The 25,415-nt window shown below is 42.1% G+C and overlaps 1 protein-coding gene across 2 annotated transcripts in view; it reads right to left on the reverse strand.

The window, feature by feature from the left end:
• TAFA2 (TAFA chemokine like family member 2) overlaps nt 1-18,259 on the reverse strand; it is a 577,024-nt gene extending 558,765 nt beyond the window's left edge. Inside the window, exon 1 of one of the 2 annotated variants that reach the window (XM_073651864.1) lies at nt 17,576-18,259. The gene's annotated coding sequence lies outside the window, so the exon portion shown is untranslated. The remainder of the gene's footprint in view (nt 1-17,575) is intronic. The other variant, XM_073651865.1, reaches the window with a different exon arrangement.
• Between the last annotated feature and the right edge of the window lie 7,156 nt (nt 18,260-25,415).

Here is a 25,415-nt window from a genome sequence, read left to right on the forward strand (position 1 = left end):
TGTAGCCCATGGTCATGCAGGAGAAAATGGTGAATAGTATGCTTGTTTGTGGGAAGATAGGTGCATCGTTAGCATCAAGCAAAGGGATAACTACTGGATAGTCATGCTTTTAGACCCTTGCTATAAAAGTAAAATGGGAGTTTTTCCAGCTCCAAAAAAGAATCAAAATTGGCCTATTACCAAGGCATTGTTTCTTCATTTTTCAAACAGTAAACCTGTTGCTGTTCCAAAATAATAATAATAACAACAACTTTTGCATGCGTTGTCAAGAAGCCATTGTTGCTGATCACAATTTAGGGATCATTTTTGGAAGGCTTGTTAATAAATTATAGCTCCATTATTTAATAAACAACAAACCTCTTGCTACTATCCAAACAAGGATAATTTTTTGGGGCCCACTTGTCAAAAAGCCATGACTTCTTCATGTACACCACAAGTGTATAAACACCAGTAAAACAGGCATCTGCTTCCAATAAAAAATCTGTCAGTCCAATGTATCATTAAACAGGCTGTTAGTTGCAAACATTTGATAACCCATAGCCAGATAGGTCACTATGACATTTCTAAGGCTGTGTTTGCAATAAAGAGTTTGAAATGGGTTCAATACAATCTTAGGAGAAAGCATACCCTTATACATCTTTTCCAGGCATTTAAAGGCTTTGCAGTACTTGTGATTTGCGGAGAATGGAATCACTGCAAATCAAATTATGGGGAAAATTTTAATAATGCTAGAGAATTTAAATTTAAAAAAATGTGATCATTCCTTTAACATAGACAGATAGATAAATATGGACCAAGAAACATAACACTATATAAAGGAACTAAAAACTTTTTTCAGTAGTGAAAATAAGGAATAAACCACGTTTTAATAAAAATATTATGTATATACTGTATATATATATATACATACACTACCGTTCAAAAGTTTGGGGTCACCCAGACAATTTTGTGTTTTCCATGAAAACTCATACTTTTACTTATCAAATGAGTTGCAAAATGATTAGAAAATATAGTCCAGACATTGACGAGGTTAGAAATAATGATTTTTATTTGAAAGAATAATTTTCTCCTTCAAACTTTGCTTTCATCAAAGAATGCTCCCTTTGCAGCAATTATAGCATTGCAGACCTTTGGCATTCTAGCTGTTAATTTGATGAGGTAATCTTGAGAAATTTCACCCCATGCTTCCTGAAGCCCCTCCCACAAGGTGGATTGGCTTGATGGGCACTTTTTGCATAGCATACGGTCAAGCTGCTCCCACAACAGCTCAATGGGGTTGAGATCTGGTGACTGCGCTGGCCACTCTATTACAGATAGAATACCAGCTGCCTGCTTCTTCCCTAAATAGTTCATGCATAATTTGGGGGTGTGCTTTGGGTCATTGTCCTGTTGTAGGGTGAAATTGGCTCCAATCAAGTGCTGTCCACAGGGTATGGCATGGCGTTGCAAAATGGAGTGATAGCCTTCCTTATTCAAAATCCCATTTACCTTGTACAAATCTCCCACTTTACCAGAACCAAAGCAACCCCAGACCATCACATTATCTCCACCATGCTTGACAGATGGCGTCAGGCACTCTTCCAGCATCTTTTCAGATGTTCTATGTCTCACAAATGTTCTTCTGTGTGATCCAAACACCTCAAACTTTGATTCATCTGTCCATAAAACTTTTTTCCAATCTTCCTCTGTCCAATGTCTGTGTTCTTTTGCCCATATTAATCTTTTCCTTTTATTAGCCAGTCTCAGATAAGGTTTTTTCTTTGCCACTTTGCCCTGAAGGCCAGCATCCCGGAGTCGCCTCTTCACTCTAGACGTTGACATTGGCGTTTTGCGTGTACTATTTAATGAAGCTCCCAGTTGAGGAGCTGTGAGGCGTCGATTTCTCAAACTAGAGACTCTAATGTACTTGTCGTGTTGCTCAGTTGTGCAGCGGGGCCTCCCACTTCTCTTTCTACTCTGGTTAGAGCCTGTTTGTGCTCTCCTCTGAAGGGAGTAGTACACACCGTTGTAGGAAATCTTCAGTTTCTTGGCAATTTGTCGCATGGAATAGCCTTCATTTCTAAGAACAAGAATAGACTGTCGAGTTTCACATGAAAGTTCTCTTTTTCTGGCCATTTTGAGAGTTTCATAGAACAAACAAATGTAATGCTCCAGATTCTCAACTAGCTCAAAGGAAGGTCAATTTTATAGCTTCTCTAATCAGCCAAACCATTTTCAGCTTGGCTAACATACTTGTGCAAGGGTTTTGTAGGGTTTTCTAAACATCCATTAGCCTTCTTACACAGTTAGCAAACACAATGTACCATTAAAACACTGGGGTGGTGGTTGTTGGAAATGGGCCTCTATACACCTATGTAGATATTGCAATAAAAACAAGACGTTTGCAGCTAGAATAGTCATTTCCCACATTAACAATGTATAGAGTGTATTTCTGATTCATTTAATGTTAGCTTCATTTTAAAAAAAATGTGCTTTTCTTTCAAAAATAATGAAATTTCTAAATGACCCCAAACTTTTGAACGATAGTATAAATATATATATATATATATATATATATATATATATATGTATATAACAATACCTTACATGACCTTTATAGTTTCAACTAGAACTGACAAGTAACAATATTAAGCGTACATACAGTACAGACCAAAAGTTTGGACACACCTTCTCATTTAAAGATTTTTCTGTATTTTCATGACTATGAAAATTGTACATTCACACCGAAGGCATCAAAACTATGAATTAACACATGTGGAATTATATAGTTAACAAAAAAGTGTGAAACAACTGAAAATATGTCTTATATTCTTGGTTCTTCAAAGTAGCCACCTTTCGCTTTGATGACTGCTTTGCACACTCTTGGCATTCTCTTGATGAGCTTCAAGAGGTAGTCACCGGAAATGGTCTTCCAACAATCTTGAAGGATTCCCAGAGATGCTTAGCACTTGTTGGCCCTTTTGCCTTCACTCTGCGGTCCAGCTCACCCCAAACCATCTCGATTGGGTTCAGGTCTGGTGACTGTGGAGGCCAGGTCATCTGGCGTAGCACCCCATCACTCTCCTGCTTGGTCAAATAGCTCTTACACAGCCTGGAGGTGTGTTTGGGGTCATTGTCCTGTTGAAAAATAAATGATGGTTCAACTAAACGCAAACCGGATGGAATAGCATGCCGCTGCAAGATGCTGTGGTAGCCATGCTGGTTCAGTATGCCTTCAATTTTGAATAAATCCCCAACAGTGTCACCAGCACACCATCACACCTCCTCCTTCATGCTTCACGGTGGGAACCAGGCATGTAGAGTCCATCCGTTCACCTTTTCTGCGTCGCACAAAGACACGGTGGTTGGAACCAAAGATCTCAAATTTGGACTCATCAGACCAAAGCACAGATTTCCACTGGTCTAATGTCCATTCCTTGTGTTTAGCCCAACAAGTCTCTTCTGCTTATTGCCTGTCCTTAGCAGTGGTTTCCTAGCAGCTATTTTACCATGAAGGCCTGCTGCACAAAGTCTCCTCCTAACAGTTGTTGAAGAGATGTGTCTGCTGCTAGAACTCTGTGTGGCATTGATCTGCTCTCTAATCTGAGCTGCTGTTAACCTGCAATTTCTGAGGCTGGTGACTCGGATAAACTTATCCTCAGAAGCAGAGGTGACTCTTGGTCTTCCTTTCCTGGGGCGGTCCTCATGTGAGCCAGTTTCTTTGTAGCGCTTGATGGTTTTTCCATCTGCACTTGGGGACACTTTCAAAGTTTGCCCAATTTTTCAGACTGACTGAGCTTCATTTCTTAAAATAATGATGGTCACTCGTTTTTCTTTACTCTGAATTTGTATTATGGCAAGAAAAAAGCAGCTAACAGTCTATTCAGTAGGACTATCAGCTGTGTATCCACCTGACTTCTGCACAACACAACTGATGGTCCCAACCCCATTTATAAGGCAAGAAATCCCACTTATTAAACCTGACAGGGCACATCTGTGAAGTTTAAACCATTTCCGGTGACTACCTCTTGAAGCTCATCAAGAGAATGCCAAGAGTGTGCAAAGCAGTCATCAAAGCAAAAGGTGGCTACTTTGAAGAACCTAGAATATAAGACATATTTTCAGTTGTTTCACACTTTTTTGTTAAGTATATAATTCCACATGTGTTAATTCATAGTTTTGATGACTTCAGTGTGAATGTACAATTTTCAAAGTCATGAAAATACATAAAAATCTTTAAATGAGAAGGTGTGTCCAAACTTTTGGTCTGTACTGTAGATATAACTAGTTAAATGAGCTCCCCAGAGGACAATACAATTATAAAATAGTCTTCCTTTTGATTAATATGTGACTGTAAAACTAAATGCTGCAGTTTTATAGCCTTTTACTAGAGCCAGACTGAAGGATGAAGTAGAAGAGAAGTTAATTATATTTCCATGAATTGGTCTATTTCTTTTCCATTCTTTGTTTTTATGTAATTGAAGAATCCAGTGCTAATACTTGGATTGGTAATTTGTCTTTGAAAATGGCATTCATAGATCATAAGAAACCAATGTGCTGACACAAGAATGATAGCATCACCCAATATTTCATTTCTTTAGCTTTCAGTACTTAACAAAGACTACAGTGCTGCAGGGCTCAATAAGCTCGTCCTTCCTCTTGTATTTTAATGAACAAACAGCTGCACAATAATGTTATTCAATGAGGCATTACTAATAAAGCACTGTGCAAACAAAGCCAATCATACAGAATAGTGTTTCTATCACTGATGTCACTCCGAATAAGTACACTTAGTTCTTTAGTGTACAACACACGGACATGTCTTCAATCTGCCAATCAGCTTTTGTACCTACTGACTAACATTTACAATTCTAATCACAAGGTGTCACAGTTACTACATTAATGCACTTACATGAACAATCTAGCTCTCACTATGAATAAATATAGTTTTCGCTTGGCGCCAATACCTGATCTCTATAACCAGCTATCAACATTTTTACATTTTTCATCAGTTGTGTTTATTTATCATTGTATAAATAAAATAATTCGCAGGGCAGGTACTCCATGGCACAGGACCAGAGCATTGCAAACTTCTCACAACCTCCCAGCATCCTTGGGGGGGCTCTTTTGATTAGTACGCTGTCACGGGGCACTCTAATCGGAAAGGGCGCCTGGGATTACCAACATAGGCGCTGGACGAGGGTGCTGCAAATCATATATGTATATTACCGTATTTTTCGGACTATAAGACGCACCGGACCATAAGACGCACCCGACCATAAGACGCACCCAGGTTATAGAGGTGGAAAATAGTGGAAAAAAAACGTTTGAATCAGACTGAATGTATCAGACACTGGATGTACGACGTAAGGCTGATATGGTATGTTTCAGTCTTCAGTCTGAAATGCTGCGGCAGAGGAAAACGTACCATACTTTGGCTTCTCCTCTCCTGCTGTCAATGACTGACTGGTCTCTAACTGTACACACACGCAGGAAGAAACGCCAAAAAACAAACGTGGCTGAAGTCATACAGCCAGTATGCTGCCCGATCCACTGGCGGCTTGCATCATGTACTAGCTGTATGACTTCAGCCACGTATGGTATGTCCTCTTTAAGATCGCACAGGTATTGTGGTTGCCTTTGAGGGGCACTATAACTCCCAGGATATCCTGCAGCTCTTATGCCATGCTAGGAGTTATAGTTCACCACATATTTGTCATGTGCTTGCTCTGAGGAGAACTATAACTCCCAGCAAGTCCTTCAGCTCTAATGGCATGCTGGAAGTTATAGTTCACCACAGGAGTGGTACAATGTTTCATGACATGTGCTTTTTCACTTTACTTTATATTTTACTTCTACGTTATAATGCTTGCCTCTCATTCTGGACCCACGATAGGCAGGGAGCGGGGTCACACTGGCCGGGGGCTACGGCAGCGGAGGTGGCTGGGGCTGCAGAGGGAGCTGTGACAGTGGAGGAGGCTGGGGCTGTGGCAGCGGAGGCGGCTGGGGCTGGGGCTGCGGAGGGGGCTGGGGCTGTGGCAGCGGAGGTGGCTGGGGTTGTGGCAGCGGGAGGGGGCTGGGGCTGTGGCAGAGGAGGGGGCTGTGGCAGGAGGGGACTGTGGTTGTGGCAGAAGGGGTCTGGGGCTGTGGCAGCGGAGGGGGCTGCAGCTGTGGCAGTGGAGGGAGCCGTGGCTGTGGCAGCGGAGGGCGCTGTGGCTGTGGCAGGAGGGGACTGTGGATGTGGCACCAGGGGGCTGTGGCGGTGATGAAGCGGTGCTACCCAGTAAAGAGCGGCGGCAGCAGCATGTTTGAGGGCACAGCCATGAATTCACTACGTCCACGCTGGACATTAGGAGGTGGGCGGGCTCTCATCCAGATCGTGCGCTGCAGTGACGTTACAAAGAGGCAGGGCCGGGGATGACTGCGCGCTGTGCCGTTCCATCACCGCCCCAGCTGCCACAGCCCCAGCCGCCCCCACATCACAAAACGTTACATTCGGACCATGAGATGCACCCCCATTCCTCTCCATAATTTATGCTCCAAAAAATACGGTGTATATATATATTTATATACAGCTCTGGCAAAAATTAAGAGACCACTGCAAAATTTTCATTTTCTCTGATTTTTCTCTTTATAGGTATATTTTTGAGTAAAATGTACATTGTTGTTTTATTCTATAAACTACTGACAACATGTCTCCGAAATTCAAAGCTAAAAATTTTGTATTTATTTGCAGCAAATGATAAAGCGTCAAAATACTAAAATACTAAAAAAGAAACAGTGCTTTCAGACCTCAAATTACTCATGTTTTAACTCAGGAAGAGTTCAGAAATCAATATTTGATGGACTAACCATGATTTTTAATCACAGCTTTCATGCGTCTTGGCATGCTTCCCCCAAGCTTTCCATGCTTTCCAATAGAAAACTGTTCAGTGGCCTCTTAATTTTTTGCCAAAGCTGTAACTCTAGATTGCTATGAAGAATGATCAGTTGCATTGCACAAAATTGCAGAGTAATTCCTTCAACTGAAACACATACATTCATCATTGCTTTGCTTTAAAAGGGCTTTACAGGCAAGGACATTTATGGATTTAAGGTTGCCCCTGAATCAACCATCATCAAGCATTCAAGAACTTCAAAGGGAGAGATTAAATTACTGTGAAAAGGGTTCAGGGCATCCAAGAAAGTACAGCAAGTGTTCAGACCATCTCTTAAAGAGGATTCAGCTACGGAACAGGTTCAGCTCCAGTACAAAGCTTGCTAAGGAATGGCAGCAGGTCCAATTGAGAGGCTGTGGTCAAATCCTCAAAAAGCATATAGACAAACAAAAAACACAAAAATTGTGATAAACTCCACTGTTTAGGCAAGAATGGGTTGCCATTAGTTAGGATTTGGAATAGAAGCTGATATCCAGCATGCCAGGGTGAATAGCAGAAGTCTTGAAAAATAAGGGTCAACACTGTAAATATGGAGTCCTTGAATAAACTTGATCTATTTGTCAATAAAAAATGTATGAAATGCTTATAATTGTACTTCAGTAACCAAAAGAAATATCTGACTAAAAGCTCTAAAAACACTGAAGCAGCAAACTATGAAAGCAAAAAATTTGTCAGTCTCAAAATTTTTGGTCACAACAGTACTTTTCAGCACAAGAGAACTTAATGACATGTTGCACTGAATATAAAGTACAAAGTTGTCAACTTGGCACAGAAGGGATTGAAAGGAGCAATGGAAATTGCCTATAATTGAAAACAGGATCATTATTGTAATAGCTACCGCAATTAAATATAGGGAGTAAACAATCTGGATTTACCAAGCAACAGTTTTTCCATAATATATGCACAATATAATTAATCTAACATTTTAATGGCAATATAAGTGAAGTAACTAGTGGCTAGGGTGCGATGTACACGATATGTAGATAATTAGCTATTCAATTACTTTTACGGCTTTAGTAAATTGTATCCATTCAAATTTTGGGTATGCATAACAATATAGCTGTTTGAGAGCAAAAGAAGAAAGAAAGTTAAAGAGGACCTGTCATCAAATATCCATATACCGTATATACTCGAGTATAAGCCAACTTTTTCAGCCCATTTTTTAGGCTGAAAAAGCCCCCCTCAGCTTTTGCAGCAGCGGAGGAGCGGGGCACACGCAGTAGCCGCTGCTGCAGCTATCATGTGTGTCCGCTCCTAAAGGGAAATGAATATTCACCCATCTTCACGCCCATGGGAGTAGAGAGGGATGAAAATTAATTTCTTTAATAGCATGCACACAGTGTCAGTAGCGCCGCAGTTAACGTTGCGGCTCAGTGATCCTCTGTGCCCACTACTAAAGAGAATGCATATTCATCCTTCTCCATGCCCATGGATAGAACAGGAGCAGCGCTGGTGCAGAGGGGAGGAAGGTGAGTATGAGTGTTTATTTTTTTAATGTGATGGGAGGCCATGCAAACCAGGATAGGGGGGCCATATATACCAGGATTGGGATGAGGGGGTAATGCATACCAGGATTGGGTCTGCAGGGGTCAAGTATATCCGGATTGGGGATGAGGGGGCCATGCATACGAGGATTGGTGATGAGGAGGCCATGCATGCCAGAATTGGGGATGATGGGGCCATGTATATCAGGATTGGGGACGATGGGTGCTACACATACCAGGATTGGGGATGAGGGGTGCCATGCATATGAGGATTGGGGGATGAGGGGTGCCATGCATACCAGGATGGGGATGAGGGGTGCCATGCATACCATGATTAGGGATGAGGGGGCCATGCATACGAGGATTGGCGATGAGGAGGCCATGCATACCAGAATTGGGGATGATGGGGCCATGCATACCAGGATTGGGGATGATGGGGCCATGCATATCAGGATTGGGGATGAGGGGAGCCATGCATACCAGGATTGGGGATGAGGAGGCCATACATACCAGGATTGGGGATGATGGGGCCATACATACCAGGATTGGGGATGATGGGTCCATTCATACCAGGATTGGGGATGAGGGGTCCATGAATACCAGGATTGGGGATGAGGGGCCATGCATACCAGGATTGAGGATGAGGGGGCAATACTTACCAGGATGGGAAATTTACCAGTAGCTGCTGCATTTCCCACCCTAGTCTTATACTCGAGTCAATAATTTTTCCCAGTTTTTTGTTGTAAAATTAGGTGCCTTGGCTTATATTCGGGTTGGCTTATACTCGAGTATATCTGGTATATACACTGCTCAAAAAAAAGAAAGGGAACACTCAAATAACACATCCTAGATCTGAATGAACGAAATATTCTCATTGAATACTTTGTTCTGTACAAAGTTGAATGTACTGACAACAAAATCACGCAAAAATCAGCAATGGAAATCAAATTTATTAACCAATGGAGGCCTGGATTTGGAGTAACCCCCAAAATAAAAGTGGAAAAACACTACACTACAGGCTGATCCAACTTTGATGTAATGTCCTTAAAACAAGTCAAAATGAGGCTCAGTATTGTGTGTGGCCTCCACGTGCCTGTATGACCTCCCTACAATGCCTGGGCATGCTCCTGATGAGGATGCGGATGGTCTCCTGTGGGATCTCCTCCCAGACCTGGACTAAAGCATCCGCCAACTCCTGGACAGTCTGTGGTGCAACGTGACGTTGGTAGATGGAGCGAGACATGATGTCCCAGATGTGCTCAATCGGATTCAGGTCTGGGGAACAGGCGGGCCAGTACATAGCTTCAATGACTTCATCTTGCAGGAACTGCTGACACACTCCAGCCACATGAGGTCTGGCATTGTCCTGCTTTAGGAGAACCCAGGGCCAACCGCACCAGCATATGGTCTCACAAGGGGTCTGAGGATCTCATGTGGGTACCTAATAGCAGTCAGGCTACCTCTGGTGAGCACATGGAGGGCTGTGCTGCCTTCCAAAGAATTGCCACCCACACCATTACTGACCCACTGCCAAACCGGTCATGCTGAAGGATGTTGCAGGCAGCAGATCGCTCTCCATGGCGTCTCCAGACTCTGTCACGTCTGTCACATGTGCTCATTGTGAACCTGCTTTCATCTGTGAAGAGCACAGGGTGCCAGTGGCAACTTTGCCAATCCTGGTGTTCTGTGGCAAATGCCAAGCGTCCTGCACGGTGTTGGGCTGTGAGTACAACCCCCATCTGTGAACGTCGGGCCCTCATACCACCCCAATGGAGTCGGTTTCTAACCGTTTGTGCAGACCCATGCACATTTGTGACCTGCTGGAGGTCATTTTGCAGGGCTCTGGCAGTGCTCCTCCTTGCACAAAGGCAGAGGTAGTGGTCCTGCTGCTGGGTTTTTGCCCTCCTACGGCCCCCTTCACATCTCCTGGTGTACTGGCCTTTCTCCTGATAGCGCCTCCAGTCTCTGGACACTACGCTGACAGACACAGCAAACCTTCTTGCCACAGCTCGCATTGATGTGCCATCCTGCATGAGCTGCACTGCCTGAGCAACTTCTGTGGGTTGTAGAGTCCGTCTCATGCTACCACGAGTGTGAAAGCACAACCAACATTCAAAAGTGACCAAAACATCAGCCAGAAAGCATTGGTACTGAGATGTGGTCTGTGGTCCCCACCTGCAGAACCACTCCTTTATCGAGTGTATCTTGATAATTGCCAATAATTTCCATCTATTGTCTATTCCATTTGCACAACAGCATGTGAAATTGATTGTCAATCAGTGTTGCTTCCTAAGTGGACAGCTTGATTTCACAGAAGTTTGATTAACTTGGAGTTTTATTCTGTTGTTTAAGTGTTCCTTTATTTTTTTGAGCAGTGTATATATATACAGGGTGGGCCATTTATATGGATACACCTAAATTAAATGGGAATGGTTGATGATATTAACTTCCTGTTTGTGCCACATTAGTATATGGGAGGGGGAAACTTTTCCAGATGGGTGGTGACCATGGTGGCCATTTTGAAGTCGGCCATTTTGGATCCAACTTTATTTTTTTCAATGGGAAGAGGGTCATGTGACACATCAAACTTATTGAGAATTTCATAAGAAAAACAATGGTGTGCTTGGTTTTAACGTAACTTTATTCTTTCATGAGTTTTTTACAAGTTTATGACCACTTATAAAATGTGTTCAAAGTGCTGCCCATTGTGTTGGATTGTCAATGCAACCCACTTCTCCCATTCTTGACACACTGATAGCAACACCACAGAAGAAATGCTAGCACAGGCTTCCAGTATCCGTTGTTTCAGATGCTGCACATTCACGGAATGCTTTTGGTAAACAGTTCACTTTTGTCATCACTTTACATAGACAAGTTCTTCAAGACGAGGTCTGATTCAGACTTCCATCCTTCACGTACAGTGGTGGCCAAAAGTATTGGCACCCCTGCAATTCTGTCAGATAATACTCAGTTTCTTCCTGAAAATGAATGCAATCACAAATTCTTTGGTATTATTATCTTCATTTAATTTGTCTTCAATGAAAAAACACAAAAAGAGTTGTCCTAAAGCCAAATTGGATACAATTCCACATCAAACCTAAAAAAGGGGGTGGACAAAAGTATTGGCATTGTTTGAAAAATCATGTGATGCTTCTCGAATTTGTGTAATTAACAGCACCTGTAACTTACCTGTGGCACCTAACAGGTGTTGGCAATAACTAAATCACACTTGCAGCCAGTTAACATGGATTAAAGTTGACTCAACCTCTGTCCTGTGTCCTTGTGTGTACCACATTGAGCATGGAGAAAAGAAAGAAGACCAAAGAACTGTCTGAGGACTTGAGAAACCAAATTGTGAGGAAGCATGAGCAATCTCAAGGCTGCAAGTCCATCTCCAAAGACCTGAATGTTCCTGTGTCTTCCGTGCGCGGTGTCATCAAGAAGTTTAAAGCCCATGGCACTGTGGCTAACCTCCCTAGATGTGGACGGAAAAGAAAAATTGATGAGAGATTTCAACGCAAGATTGTGCGGATGGTGGATAAAGAACCTCGACTATCATCCAAATAAGTTCAAGCTGCCCTGCAGTCCAAGGGTACAACAGTGTCAACCCGTACTATCCGTCGGCGTCTGAATGAAAAGGGACTGTATGGTAGGATACCCAGGAAGACCCCACTTCTTACCCCGAGACGTAAAAAAGCCAGGCTGGAGTTTGCAAAACTTACCTGAGAAAGCCTAAAACGTTTTGGAAGAATGTTCTCTGGTCAGATGAGACAAAAGTAGAGCTTTTTGGCAAAAAGCATCAACATAGAGTGTACAGGAAAAAAAAAAAGAGGCATTCAAAGAAAAGAACACGGTCCCTACAGTCAAACATGGCGGAGGTTCCCTGATGTTTTGGGGTTGCTTTGCTGCCTCTGGCACTGGACTGCTTGACCGTGTGCATGGCATTATGAAGTCTGAAGACTACCAACAAATTTTGCAGCATAATGTAGGGCCCAGTGTGAGAAAGCTGGGTCTCCCTCAGAGGTCATGGGTCTTCCAGCAGGACAATGACCCAAAACACACTTCCAAAAGCACTATAAAATGGTTTGAGAGGAAGCACTGGAGACTTCTAAGGTGGCCAGCAATGAGTCCAGACCTGAATCCCATAGAACACCTGTGGAGAGATCCCAAAATGGCAGTTTGGAGAAGGCACCCTTCAAATATCAGGGACCTGGAGCAGTTTGCCAAAGAAGAATGGTCTACAATTCCAGCAGAGCATTGTAAGAAACTCATTGATGGTTACCGGAAGCGGTTGTTCGCAGTTATTTTGGCTAAAGGTTGTGCAACCAAGTATTAGGCTGAGGGTGCCAATACTTTTGTCTGGCCCATTTTTGGAGTTTTTGTGTGAAATGATCAATGATTTGATTTTTGCTTCATTCTCTTTTGTGTTTTTTCCTTGCAAGAAAATTAAATGAAAATAATAATACCAAAGAATTTGTGATTGCAATCATTTTCAGGAAGAAACTGAGTATTATCTGACAGAATTGCAGGGGTGCCAATACTTTTGGCCACCACTGTACATGCTCTATCCGTTCTCTTTTCGGATAGAACATGTAACCATTTCATTCTATGGATTTGTTCACATGCCCATGTTTTTTTGTCAACCAAGCGTCCATAAAAAAGAGACGTGTTTGTGTTTGATCTGAATTTCTGATCAAAAATGAAAATCTTGGACAGCACATGGATGGCATCCTAGTTTCATTCTAGATCAGCCTAGGAGAAGCTTGAGAAATCCTTGACAGTTTTTTTTTTGCATAGGAGAAAAACTGATAAAACTTTGATAGTAAAACCTGAAACATTGACCACACTTAGATGAAAATATGATCCGGTACACTAATGAAAATCGGAGCGTTTTTATCACGTACAAGACAAAGCACTGATGTCTGAAAGGGGCCTAAGGGCAGCGCACAGACTGAACAGCTCCAGTATTACTGCATTGATCAATTTACTTTACTTAATGTGCGCCAGTTTATGCAGATGGCTGGTGTATTGACCTGCATAAAACACCTCATTTAAGCAGCACCTGCTTGATATAATCAGGAGTATCCTATAGGCATAAACTCGCCAATGTAGCAGACAGATGCAATATAATATTGTGATAAAACAAAGTTTATATTAATATGGGAATATCATACATATTCCAAAGTAATCTTGGTTTGTAAACTTTTTCTTTCCTGATATAATATAGCAGATAAAGAATAAAACAAAGTGCATTATATTCTATTGCAACATTTCCTATAACGGGTCCCCGCAATTACAGTAGTAATTAATCTCATATCCCAGATATCAATATATTTCCCTTTTCTTATGATACGGGTGCTGCTAAAGAAACACAGCGACTACATAAGTGTAAACCTGGCTTCAAGTCGGTGAAGACTTGTAATGATTACTATGATGATTAATGTTATGATTGGGTATGATTATTGTGTATATGCAGACAAGTTTGACAAGATTCACACAGCTCACTGACTGGCGTTAGCAGGCATTTACAATGAGCTGCCATTATTTCCTATGCTGATGACCTAAAACTACTGCATTCATTTCAACTACGCCATTCACACATAATAATTATAGCTAAATGCAATAGAAATGAGTCAGATCACAAGAAAGCTCCTAAAATTACCTTGTATACGTACCAGACACTAAATTCTTCTAAATATTGTGTTAAATCAGTTCTTGTCTATTTGTTTGCAAGTTTATTTGACTTGATAAATGTATTTATACTGAATACCAGCCAGCTTACCTGATGAAGGGGGGGTTATGTTCATAAATTTGAAAATATCATATTTCTGATTAGTCAATAATGGTATCACTCCCAGAATACTTTTACCTTTATAAAGACTACCGGCCAAGACACAGTAAGATGTTCTTGAATTACAGCTAACCAAATATCTTGGGTTACATTTAGACCAAAAAATTATTTTTAGTCTGTGTGGTGACTAAAAACCTAATATTAGCCTCAGGTCCTTGTGACAAAAATTTCAGCATGCCCTAGTGTGGTCAGATTTATGGTCATGTAAATGTACGAAGCTCCTGCACCTGTCCACCGTGTGAAGGTGCTCATGGAGCAGCATAAGAAGCGATAAGTCTGCAATTTGCAGACCTGACTGGTCGAATATATTCAGCGACCTTTAAATCACTAGCCTTGCTATCAGCCTTGAATTTAAAGAGTTACACAACACAATTAAGTTCAGTTTGATATCGCATAGTTTTTATGGCCTATATCTTTCTTACTTTCCTCACATCAAGATTCACTCCTGGCTTTTTTGCCGAAAAATTACACCAAACTACAGTAGATGACCTTGGCCTAGAGAAGGTTTCTACTTTCTATGTTGGCAATATGAAGTAATAGTCAGGACCTACATCAATACACCCCTTGTTAAGTGGACCAGTGGCTGGCACTGCTTTTACCACCGAAAGACCACCAGAACCAGGACCTAAATAGGCAGCACAAATGAAAATGGTTTGGCCAGTCAAAATGGCAAACTCAAATCTCTGGGGGCATGTCTTTAGACTGCTTTGCTTTATTTTCTTATGAGCACCGCCTACTTGGTAAAGACAATAAAAAGTAAAAACTGGAACTTTAAGGTGGATTTAAAGAAAGAAACTAAATGGCATATTCAGGGGAGCAACGGGAATAAAATAATAATAAAAACTACAAAATTTTAATCTGGAACAGAAAAAATCATGATTACAAAATGGCATAAAAAGTTAAAGTTTTATTTAGTCAATTTGTAAATAACTTACATTAATATATTGGTGTGTTTGACACCTTTGCCACTTGCCCTCCGCGTCTCCCTGGACCCCATATATAATTGTGGTAAGCATCTGGTGAACCTGGGTTTGGTTTAAACATTTTTATGTGCTCCACTTGGAATATATAGCCTTATTCTATCCAGTATATCTCTCGGAAAGATACCACGCTATGTATATAGACTCTATCTTTTTAGCTTGGGTATGATATGCCCTTTCAGGAGGGACTGCGTTTTTCTTCCAGCACATTGCACTTTCTTGTCATGCATTATATTTATATTATGGATATATTAATGTAAGTTATTTACAGATTGACTAAATAAAACTTTTTATGCCATTTTGTACTCATGTTTTTAACTGTTCTAAATGTTATAAGAGTAGGCTATTCTGGCTGACCCTGGATTTACCGGGGTTTCAGCCATTGTTTCTTTAAGAAATGTTGGTCGCTGTTTGTACAAAATTTTGATCTGGTGACAGGTCTTTTTAAAACAAGGATAAAAGGGACTATATTTTACACAATGTCATAACCCCTATATTCCCTCAACAAAAAAATTAAAGGAGAAATTAAGGGAGTTATCCCACAAAAGGGAATTTATAACCTATTCACAGAATAAGTAATAAATGTCATGCTCTCTGTAGCTCCCAGCTCTGGGACCCCCACTAATCAATAGAAAGGGGGACAGAGCTCCTCATTGCAGTTTGAACTGAGCAATGATCACATATGAGTTTTGCCTCTTCATTCAGTTTTTTAGGGGCATTCAAAAACAGCCAAGTAAAGTACTCAGATCTTTCGGTGAGTCCTATAATCATAGTATGGAGCAGCAGGGGACATCCATGACCACCACTCTATGACAACTCCTCCTCGTTGAGGTCCTGCAGTCATAAGAAACGGAGATCATTAGGTCCTCATGTAAGCAATCAGTGGGGGTTCATCATTCAGACCTTTATCAATGATCTTGTTGATAATTGTGTTCACAAAATAATCAGTGTAAAGCTAATTTCCACTACTATATCCACTTTATATGTTGCTAAAGACTGAGTATTACATTGCTTATGTACCACATACTGTATGTTATTATATTCTGTAGGCAATCGGAAGGTCACACACCATGTGTCTAGTAGGAAAGTACTGCATTTGGTATCAACTTAAACATCCACTGGCAATAAAATAGTTAACACCAAGAGCTAAAAAAGAAATCATCAATTCGTCAATAGTGATCTGCAGCCATGAAAAGATCTGCAAGACATGCAATGTTACTGCCATAATTTGGATTCAGTCACTTAAGCAGGATTATGCTCAAATTACAATTACAAGGCAAATACATATGAAAAAAAAACAATTTCTTTCCCAATTGTAGTTACCACGCTGATCCAATATGACTAAGGAACAGACAATGAATAGCCATAATCCTGTTGCCTATGATTACATGTGCAGCAACAATGCCAGGCTTCTAAGTACACTGATAGCATAATAATGCTAAAGGAAGCGAATTAGAATGGTTGGGAAAAATATAAATTACACCACACAATTCCACTGCACAAATTATTTCAGGGGTAACGTTATGACCATTTATCTGATTTTTTTGACATTACAGAATACGTGTTACAAATCACTAAACTGCAGATTATTCAGTGGTGGCAGAATAGAAATGTAATAATAACTGGGATAAAAGCAATTCAGTTAGTCACACTATCATATACTGCAGACATTGCAGAATTAGCAAAAGTGCTATATGTAGAACACTCACAGAATCTATAAAATTCTCCACTGTATGTGTATATATATATATATATATATATATATATATAATGTATGCAAAGTGTTGCAGAATTTGAGTATATGCATATGTATATATATATGTATATATATATATTTATTTTTGACTGTATGTGTATACTCTATATACTATAGAGTATACACATACAGTCAAAAATAAATATATATATATATATACATATATATACGTATACATAAAGCAAAGTGGGTTATAAACTTATGTAGGTTCAGTTTAGAAGGAAAAAAAAACCTATGCTCCTATGTCTATCTCTTAATTAATTTCTGTCCTCTGAACTCCATCTGCTGGAGTGCCACATTCTGCAGGAGGTCAGCACTGTTCCAGCTCTAATTGTGAAATCATGCCCAAATAATCGACTGCAAGTCATCAACCAAAGCCAACACCACAATCAACAAAACAAATGAAGCACACTAATCAAGAGCACCAAATGAATTGCAGTGCACCACTTAACCCACCGAGCACTTGACCTAAACGCTTTAACCCTTTTAAGACAAACCCCTTTGACTTCATTCACAAGTAGGCAGATGTCCCACAAATAATAAAGTGTTGACCCCCCCAATGACCACATTACTCTGGATGAACCTACCTGCTTCCAGGTCTGTAGCTGTAGACTCCTTGTAGGTCCAGTGTGCTGAAACAAGTCCTATCTCAGCAGCATCCTTCTGTACTCCAATGTACTGTAAGATCCATTAAGCAGTCTGTTTAACCCCCTCTGATAACTGTTAGCAGTTGATATATCACAGAACTGTTTGTTGCAGACCCCTCACCTGTCCAAGATGCTTCTTACACAGGTGTAGTTACAAGCAGCATCCAGACATAGGTCTCACTGCAGCAATGATCATCTTATTGGATGTCTCATGAGCTCTGTTCAGCCTTTCAGTTTCTGCTCCTTTACTCCAGAGGAAATCGTCAAAGAACAGCAGCTCCCACCTGCAGCAGTGTAATCCCAGCTCTGTGACTTGGGTAGGATGGCTGGAATAAGTCTCTGGAGCCAGGTGTGGAGTCCTAGCACAACCACTCAAGATAACTGTCTGCCTTGAGCATTAAAGTGCAGTCATCACATACATTGCATGCTTCTATTCTTCCTACCTTTCACTGCAAGAATTTCCTAAAGTCTGAACTAGATGAAGAATAGTGGGAGGAACAGCAGGTCTAGGAGTTGGCTTACTACTGCAAACCTAGTGAACAAATAGAGAGGGAAGGCTAAAATAATAGCCCCTACAGAAATGCCATCTGACTTCATCACTGGGCAACCTAATAGAGATTCATCAAGCACCAACAAATTAACACTGTGAAATCTTCCAGCACAGAAATTATGGGTAAATCCTAACTATTGGCATAATACTGTGATGTGTGGTGGATTCTGCTTCTTTAAATAAAGGGCAAATAACTTAATATTGTATTGTAAATTCTATATTTAGCTATTTATGTTGTCTCAATTTCAACATAGTTTAATTTTAATTTGCAATTTATTATATTAGCATGGAAAACACTTGGTGGAAAAGAATACAAGATATGTACTGTGTCTCCCTCCAGTGGTCAAAGATGAACATTTCACTTCCGTTCTTAACTTTCTGTATCATGTAGAACTAATTGAGGAAAGTACATTATCTATTAATTAATCTGCAAATAATACTGTTATATATACCACCTACACTCTGAAATGTGGAACAAGCAGACATTTAGGAAAGCAATAATAATCTCAATATAGTGGGAATATATTCCACAACTCGGTGCAATTCAGAAGGTACATGTAACAAACAAAATTATCAAAAATAAGCAACGTAAACAAGAATCCTGAAAGCCTAGCTCGCAAGAGCGTACATTCTATGAGAAATTGAAAGGTAAAAAGTGCTTTTTATTAACAGTGGCTTTCAAAAACATTAACATCCCCACCCCCAACCATTGACACATTTTGAGTTTTGCTACCTTACAACCTGGAATTTCAGTTTTTTTTGAGGGTTTGCATCAGTTCATGTGAAGAACATTCTTACAACTGGGAACATTTGGTTTTCTTTTTATTGTGAAGCAAATGACAAATAGTACAAAATAACTGAAAACTTCAGTGTGCATAACTATTCTCCCCCCTAAAGTCAGTACTTTGTAGCGCCTCCTTTTGTGGCAGTTACAGCTGCAGGTCGCTTTGGATAAGTCTTTATGAGCTTTCCACATCTGGCCACTGGGATTTTTTTTCACATTCCTCAACGCAAAACTGATCCAGCTCCTTCACTTTAAATGGTTTCCTCTGGTCAAAAGCAATCTTCAGGTCTGACCACAGATTCTCTATTGGATTAAGGTCTGGGCTTTGACTCGGCCACTCCAGAACATTTACATGTGTACCTTTAAACCACTCAAGTGTTGCTTTAGCAGTATGCTTTGGGTCCTTGTCTTGTTGGAAGATGAACCTCTGTCCCAGTCTCAAATCACTGACAGACTGAACCAGGTTTTGCTCAAGAATATCCTTTTATTTAGCAACATCCATCTTCCCCTTGACTCGGACCATTTTACCTGTCCTGCTGTCGAAAAACATCCCCACAGCATGATGCTGCCACCACCATGCTTCTTTGTGGGAATGGTGTTCTTGGGGTGATGAGCTGTTTTGGTTTGGCACCAGATACAGCGTTTACCTTAGTAGTCAAAAAGTTACATTTTGATCTTATTTTGGCAGGTTTGTTGTGGTACCCTGTTCTTTCCATTTGATAATAATGGATTTGATGGTGCTGTGGGGGATCATCAGAGATTGGGATATTATTTTATAACTCAACCCTAACTTGTAGTTCTCAACAGGTTTAGGTTTGAGCCGCAAGCTATATTACCACGGATGGGAGAACTTTCTCTCTACTACATCTGTACATGATGGTTTTCATCCTTATAAGCACTTTTAACAGATAGAGCTTTACATACCAGTACATTGCTAAGTATTGAACAGATTTATAAATATATATTTATAATATGAATGTAAATATGTATTGTGAAGACCCGGATCTTCCGTGGGCGTGACGCTACTCAGAGAACACAGGGTGAGGGTAAAACAGCGTGGCAATAATTTATTGAACGACAAAGCGGACAATAAACACATAGAACCGTCCCAGCAAATACCCAGGATGGTTCAACATTACACAGTCTCACCCTTCCTTCTCCACCCGCCTGGGATAGAACAGCTGCGACTTTGGAGACTTCCAGGGCCAACTACCTCAACCAGTGGCCCCCCGCTTCTTTTTTAGGAACCTAGCATCTCTCTTTTGGGATTGTATCCCTTCCAATCAGGTAAAGATTCACACACTTTATCACAATCCAAAATTTGGCTACTTTCATACTCTACATCAGGATCAGTGGCAGAATCAGGAATTGAATTGATAGTAGAGGAGAATTTATTCAAAACCAATGTGTGGAATAAAGAAAAATGAAAAGCATTGGAATCTTCAAAGCAGAGGCAGTTTCAAACAGAGAATGATCAGACTAATTTGGCCACTTATTGGAATGGACAAATGAACTTAGGAGCTAGTTTATTTGTGGGCACCTAGGAGAAAAGTGTGAGAAAGACAGAGAAAGGTGAAAAATCGTGATGGCAACTAATGAATTTTTACAATTATTTTGTCATCAGTTGTGATCATTTAAGGCTTGAAAATACTGAGAGTGATGCAACTAAGAGCGTCTTACCCTATCTTAACTGGCAGAAGTTAATTTAAAACTTTAACCCCTTCAGGACCCAGCCTATTTTGACCCTAAAGACCTTGGCATTTTTGTCAATTCTGACCAGTGTCCCTTTACGAAGTAAAAACTCTGGAACACTTCAACGGATCCTAGCGATTCTGAGATTGTTTTTTCGTGACATATTGGGCTTCATGTTAGTATTAAATTTAGGTCGATAATATTTGCGTTTATTTGTGAAAAAATCAAAAATATGGGAAAAATTTTGAAAATTTTGCAATTTTCAAATTTTGAATTTTTATTCTGCTAAACTAGAGAGTGATGTGACACAAAATAGTTAATAAATAACATTTCCCACATGTCTACTTTACATCAGCACAATTTTTGAAAAAAAAAAATTTTTGGTAGGAAGTTAGAAGGGTTCAAAGTTCATCAGCAAATTTTCTTTTTTCCAGCAAAATTTGCAAAGCCATTTTTTTTAGTGACCACATCACATTTGAAGTCCCTTTGAGGGGTGTACATGACAGAAAACACCCAAAAGTGACACCATTCCAAAAACTGCACCCCTCAAGCTACTCAAAACTACATTCAAGAAGATTATTAACCCTTCAGGTGCATCACAGGAACTAAAGCCACATGGAAGAAAAAAATGAACATTTTTATTTTTCTAACAAAAATTTTCTTTTAGCCTAAATTTTTTAATTTTCACATGGGTAACAGGATAAAATGCATCCTAAAATTTGTTGGTCAATTTCTCCTTAGTACACTGATACCTCATATGTGGTCATAAACCACTGTTTGGGCACACGGCAGGGCTCAGAAGGGAAGGAGCGCCATTTTACTTTTTGAATGGAAAATTAGCTCCAAAAGTCAAATTGCGCTCCTTCTCTTCTGAGCCCTGTCATGTGCCCAAACAGTGGTTTACGACCACATATGAGGTATCAGTGTACTCAGGAGAAATTGACCAATACATTTTAGGATGCATTTTATCCTGTTACCCATGTGAAAATTAAAAAATTTAGGCTAAAAGAAAATTTTTGTGAAAAAAAAAGTACTTTTTTGTTTTCACAGATCATTTTGTGAAGCACCTGGGGGTTCCAAGTGCTCACTATGCATCTAGATAGGTGCCTTGGGGGGTCTAGTTTCCAAAGTGGGGTCACTTGTGGGGGAGCTCCACTGTTTAGGCACATTAGGGGCTCTCCAAACGCAACATGGTGTCCGCTAACAATTTGAGCCGATTTTCCATTCAATTTGCTAGCGGACACCATGTCGCGTTTGGAGAGCCGCTGTGTGGCCAAACATTGGAGCTCCCCCACAAGTGACCCCATTTTGGAAACTAGACCCCCCAAGGCACCTATCTAGATGCACAGTGAGCACTTGGAACCCCCAGGTCATTCACAAATTAATCCGTAAAAATAAAAAAGTGTTTTTTTTTCCACTTTTTCATTTTTATGAATCAATTTGTGAAGCACCTGGGGGTTCCAAGTGCTCACTATGCATCTAGATAGGTGCCTTGGGGGGTCTAGTTTCCAAAATGGGGTCACTTGTGGGGGAGCTCCAATGTTTGGGCACACAGCGGCTCTCCAAAAGCAACATGGTGTCCGCTAACAAATTGTCGGCTCAAATTGTTAGAAGACACCATGTTGCGTTTGGAGAGCCGCTGTGTGGCCAAACATTGGAGCTCCCCCACAAGTGACCCCATTTTGGAAACTAGACCCCCCAAGGCACCTATCTAGATGCACAGTGAGCACTTGGAACCCCCAGGTCATTCACAAATTAATCCGTAAAAATAAAAAAGTGTTTTTTTTTCCACTTTTTCATTTTTATGAATCAATTTGTGAAGCACCTGGGGGTTCCAAGTGCTCACTATGCATCTAGATAGGTGCCTTGGGGGGTCTAGTTTCCAAAATGGGGTCACTTGTGGGGGAGCTCCAATGTTTGGGCACACAGCGGCTCTCCAAAAGCAACATGGTGTCCGCTAACAAATTGTCGGCTCAAATTGTTAGAAGACACCATGTTGCGTTTGGAGAGCCGCTGTGTGGCCAAACATTGGAGCTCCCCCACAAGTGACCCCATTTTGGAAACTAGACCCCCCAAGGCACCTATCTAGATGCACAGTGAGCACTTGGAACCCCCAGGTCATTCACAAATTAATCCGTAAAAATAAAAAAGTGTTTTTTTTTCCACTTTTTCATTTTTATGAATCAATTTGTGAAGCACCTGGGGGTTCCAAGTGCTCACTATGCATCTAGATAGGTGCCTTGGGGGGTCTAGTTTCCAAAATGGGGTCACTTGTGGGGGAGCTCCAATGTTTGGGCACACAGCGGCTCTCCAAAAGCAACATGGTGTCCGCTAACAAATTGTCGGCTCAAATTGTTAGAAGACACCATGTTGCGTTTGGAGAGCCGCTGTGTGGCCAAACATTGGAGCTCCCCCACAAGTGACCCCATTTTGGAAACTAGACCCACCAAGGCACCTATCTAGATGCACAGTGAGCACTTGGAACCCCCAGGTCATTCACAAATTAATCCGTAAAAATAAAAAAGTGTTTTTTTTTCCACTTTTTCATTTTTATGAATCAATTTGTGAAGCACCTGGGGGTTCCAAGTGCTCACTATGCATCTAGATAGGTGCCTTGGGGGGTCTAGTTTCCAAAATGGGGTCACTTGTGGGGGAGCTCCAATGTTTGGGCACACAGCGGCTCTCCAAAAGCAACATGGTGTCCGCTAACAAATTGTCGGCTCAAATTGTTAGAAGACACCATGTTGCGTTTGGAGAGCCGCTGTGTGGCCAAACATTGGAGCTCCCCCACAAGTGACCCCATTTTGGAAACTAGACCCCCCAAGGCACCTATCTAGATGCATAGTGAGCACTTGGAACCCCCAGGTCCTTCACAAATTAATCCGTAAAAATAAAAAAGTGTTTTTTTTTCCACTTTTTCATTTTTATGAATCAATTTGTGAAGCACCTGGGGGTTCCAAGTGCTCACTATGCATCTAGATAGGTGCCTTGGGGGGTCTAGTTTCCAAAATGGGGTCACTTGTTGGGGAGCTCCAATGTTTGGGCACACAGCGGCTCTCCAAAAGCAACATGGTGTCCGCTAACAAATTGTCGGCTCAAATTGTTAGAAGACACCATGTTGCGTTTGGAGAGCCGCTGTGTGGCCAAACATTGGAGCTCCCCCACAAGTGACCCCATTTTGGAAACTAGACCCCCCAAGGCACTTATCTAGATGCATAGTGAGCACTTGGAACCCGCAGGTCCTTCACAAATTAATCCGTAAAAATAAAAAAGTGTTTTTTTTTCCACTTTTTCATTTTTATGAATCAATTTGTGAAGCACCTGGGGGTTTCAAGTGCTCACTATGCATCTAGATAGGTGCCTTGGGGGGTCTAGTTTCCAAAATGGGGTCACTTGTTGGGGAGCTCCAATGTTTGGGCACACAGGGACTCTCCAAACGCAACATGGTTCCAATTTGTTAGTGGACACCATTGTGTAGTGTATGTCAGGTTGGTGTGCGGTGTGGTATATTGTAGTGTATACACCACACACACACACACACACTACAACACACACACCAACCTGACATAGCCTACTAAGCTGAGTACGCCCTAGACTGGGATGAGTGGGACGGGCGGGACATTTTGTGTGCTGTGTGCGTGTGTAAAAAAAAAAAAAAATCGAAACTTTATTATAGTGTGAGTGTACGTGTGTGTGTGTGTGTGCTTGGTGTAACCTTCTGCAGTCACGTGTGGGGGCTGTCAGGCGTAGGGGGCTGTCAGGCGTAGGGGGCTGTCAGGCGTAGGGGGCTGTCAGGCGTAGGGGGGCTGTCAGGCGTAGGGGGGCTGTCAGGCGTAGGGGGGCTGTCAGGTGTACGGGGGCTGTCAGGCGTACGGGGCTGTCAGGCGTAGGGGGGGGGCTGAAGAGATGGAGGAGCCAGCAGCTGCAGCAAGGGGGGTGATCACTGGGGCAGGAGCCGGCAGTAGCAAGGGGGGTGATCACTGGGGCAGGAGCCGGCAGCAGCAAGGGGGGTGATCACTGGGGCAGGAGCCGGCAGCAGCAAGGGGGGTGATCACTGGGGCAGGAGCCGGCAGCAGCAAGGGGGGTGATCACTGGGTTTGCGGGGGGGGGGGATGATCACTGGGATGGGGGGGTGCACACTGGGGATGGGGAGTGAACACTGGAGACAGGGGGGGTGAACACTGGGGTCAGGGGGGTTGAACACTGGGGACAGGGGGGTGAACACTGGGGACAGGGGGGGTGAACACTGGGGACAGGGGGGGTGAACACTGGGGACAGGGGGGGTGAACACTGGGGGAGGGGTGATTATTGGGAGGTGGGGGGTGATATCACTGGGACTGGGGGATGGTGGGTTTGATCACAGGAGCAGGGCATTTACACTGAGCCTGCTGCTGCTGTGATCACAGTCCACCGGCTGTCAGAAGGAGAGCAGCAGCCGGTGGATGAAGACGTGGGAGAGGGAGCAGAGGGAGCGGAGGTCGGGGTGCAGGTATGAAAGTGGAGGGGGGGTCGGGGGTGGAGGGGGGGCAGGGTGGAGTGGAGGGGGGGTCGGGGGGGAGCGGGGGCAATACTACCTGATGCAGATCAGCGGCGGCAGCAGGCGATCAGCGGCGGCAGCAGGCGATCCATGGGGGGGCAGCTGCAGAGGGTCCACGGGGGGGCAGCAGCAGAGGGTCCACAGGAGGCAGCAGCAGAGGGTCCACAACGGCCGGCACCCGATCCATGGACGGGCAGTTGCGGCCATCATTAAAAAC

This window comes from Phyllobates terribilis, unplaced genomic scaffold (assembly GCF_046119375.1).
Source record: "Phyllobates terribilis strain yellow unplaced genomic scaffold, ASM4611937v1 Scaffold_11__3_contigs__length_659146591, whole genome shotgun sequence".
Lineage (NCBI taxonomy): Eukaryota > Metazoa > Chordata > Amphibia > Anura > Dendrobatidae > Phyllobates > Phyllobates terribilis.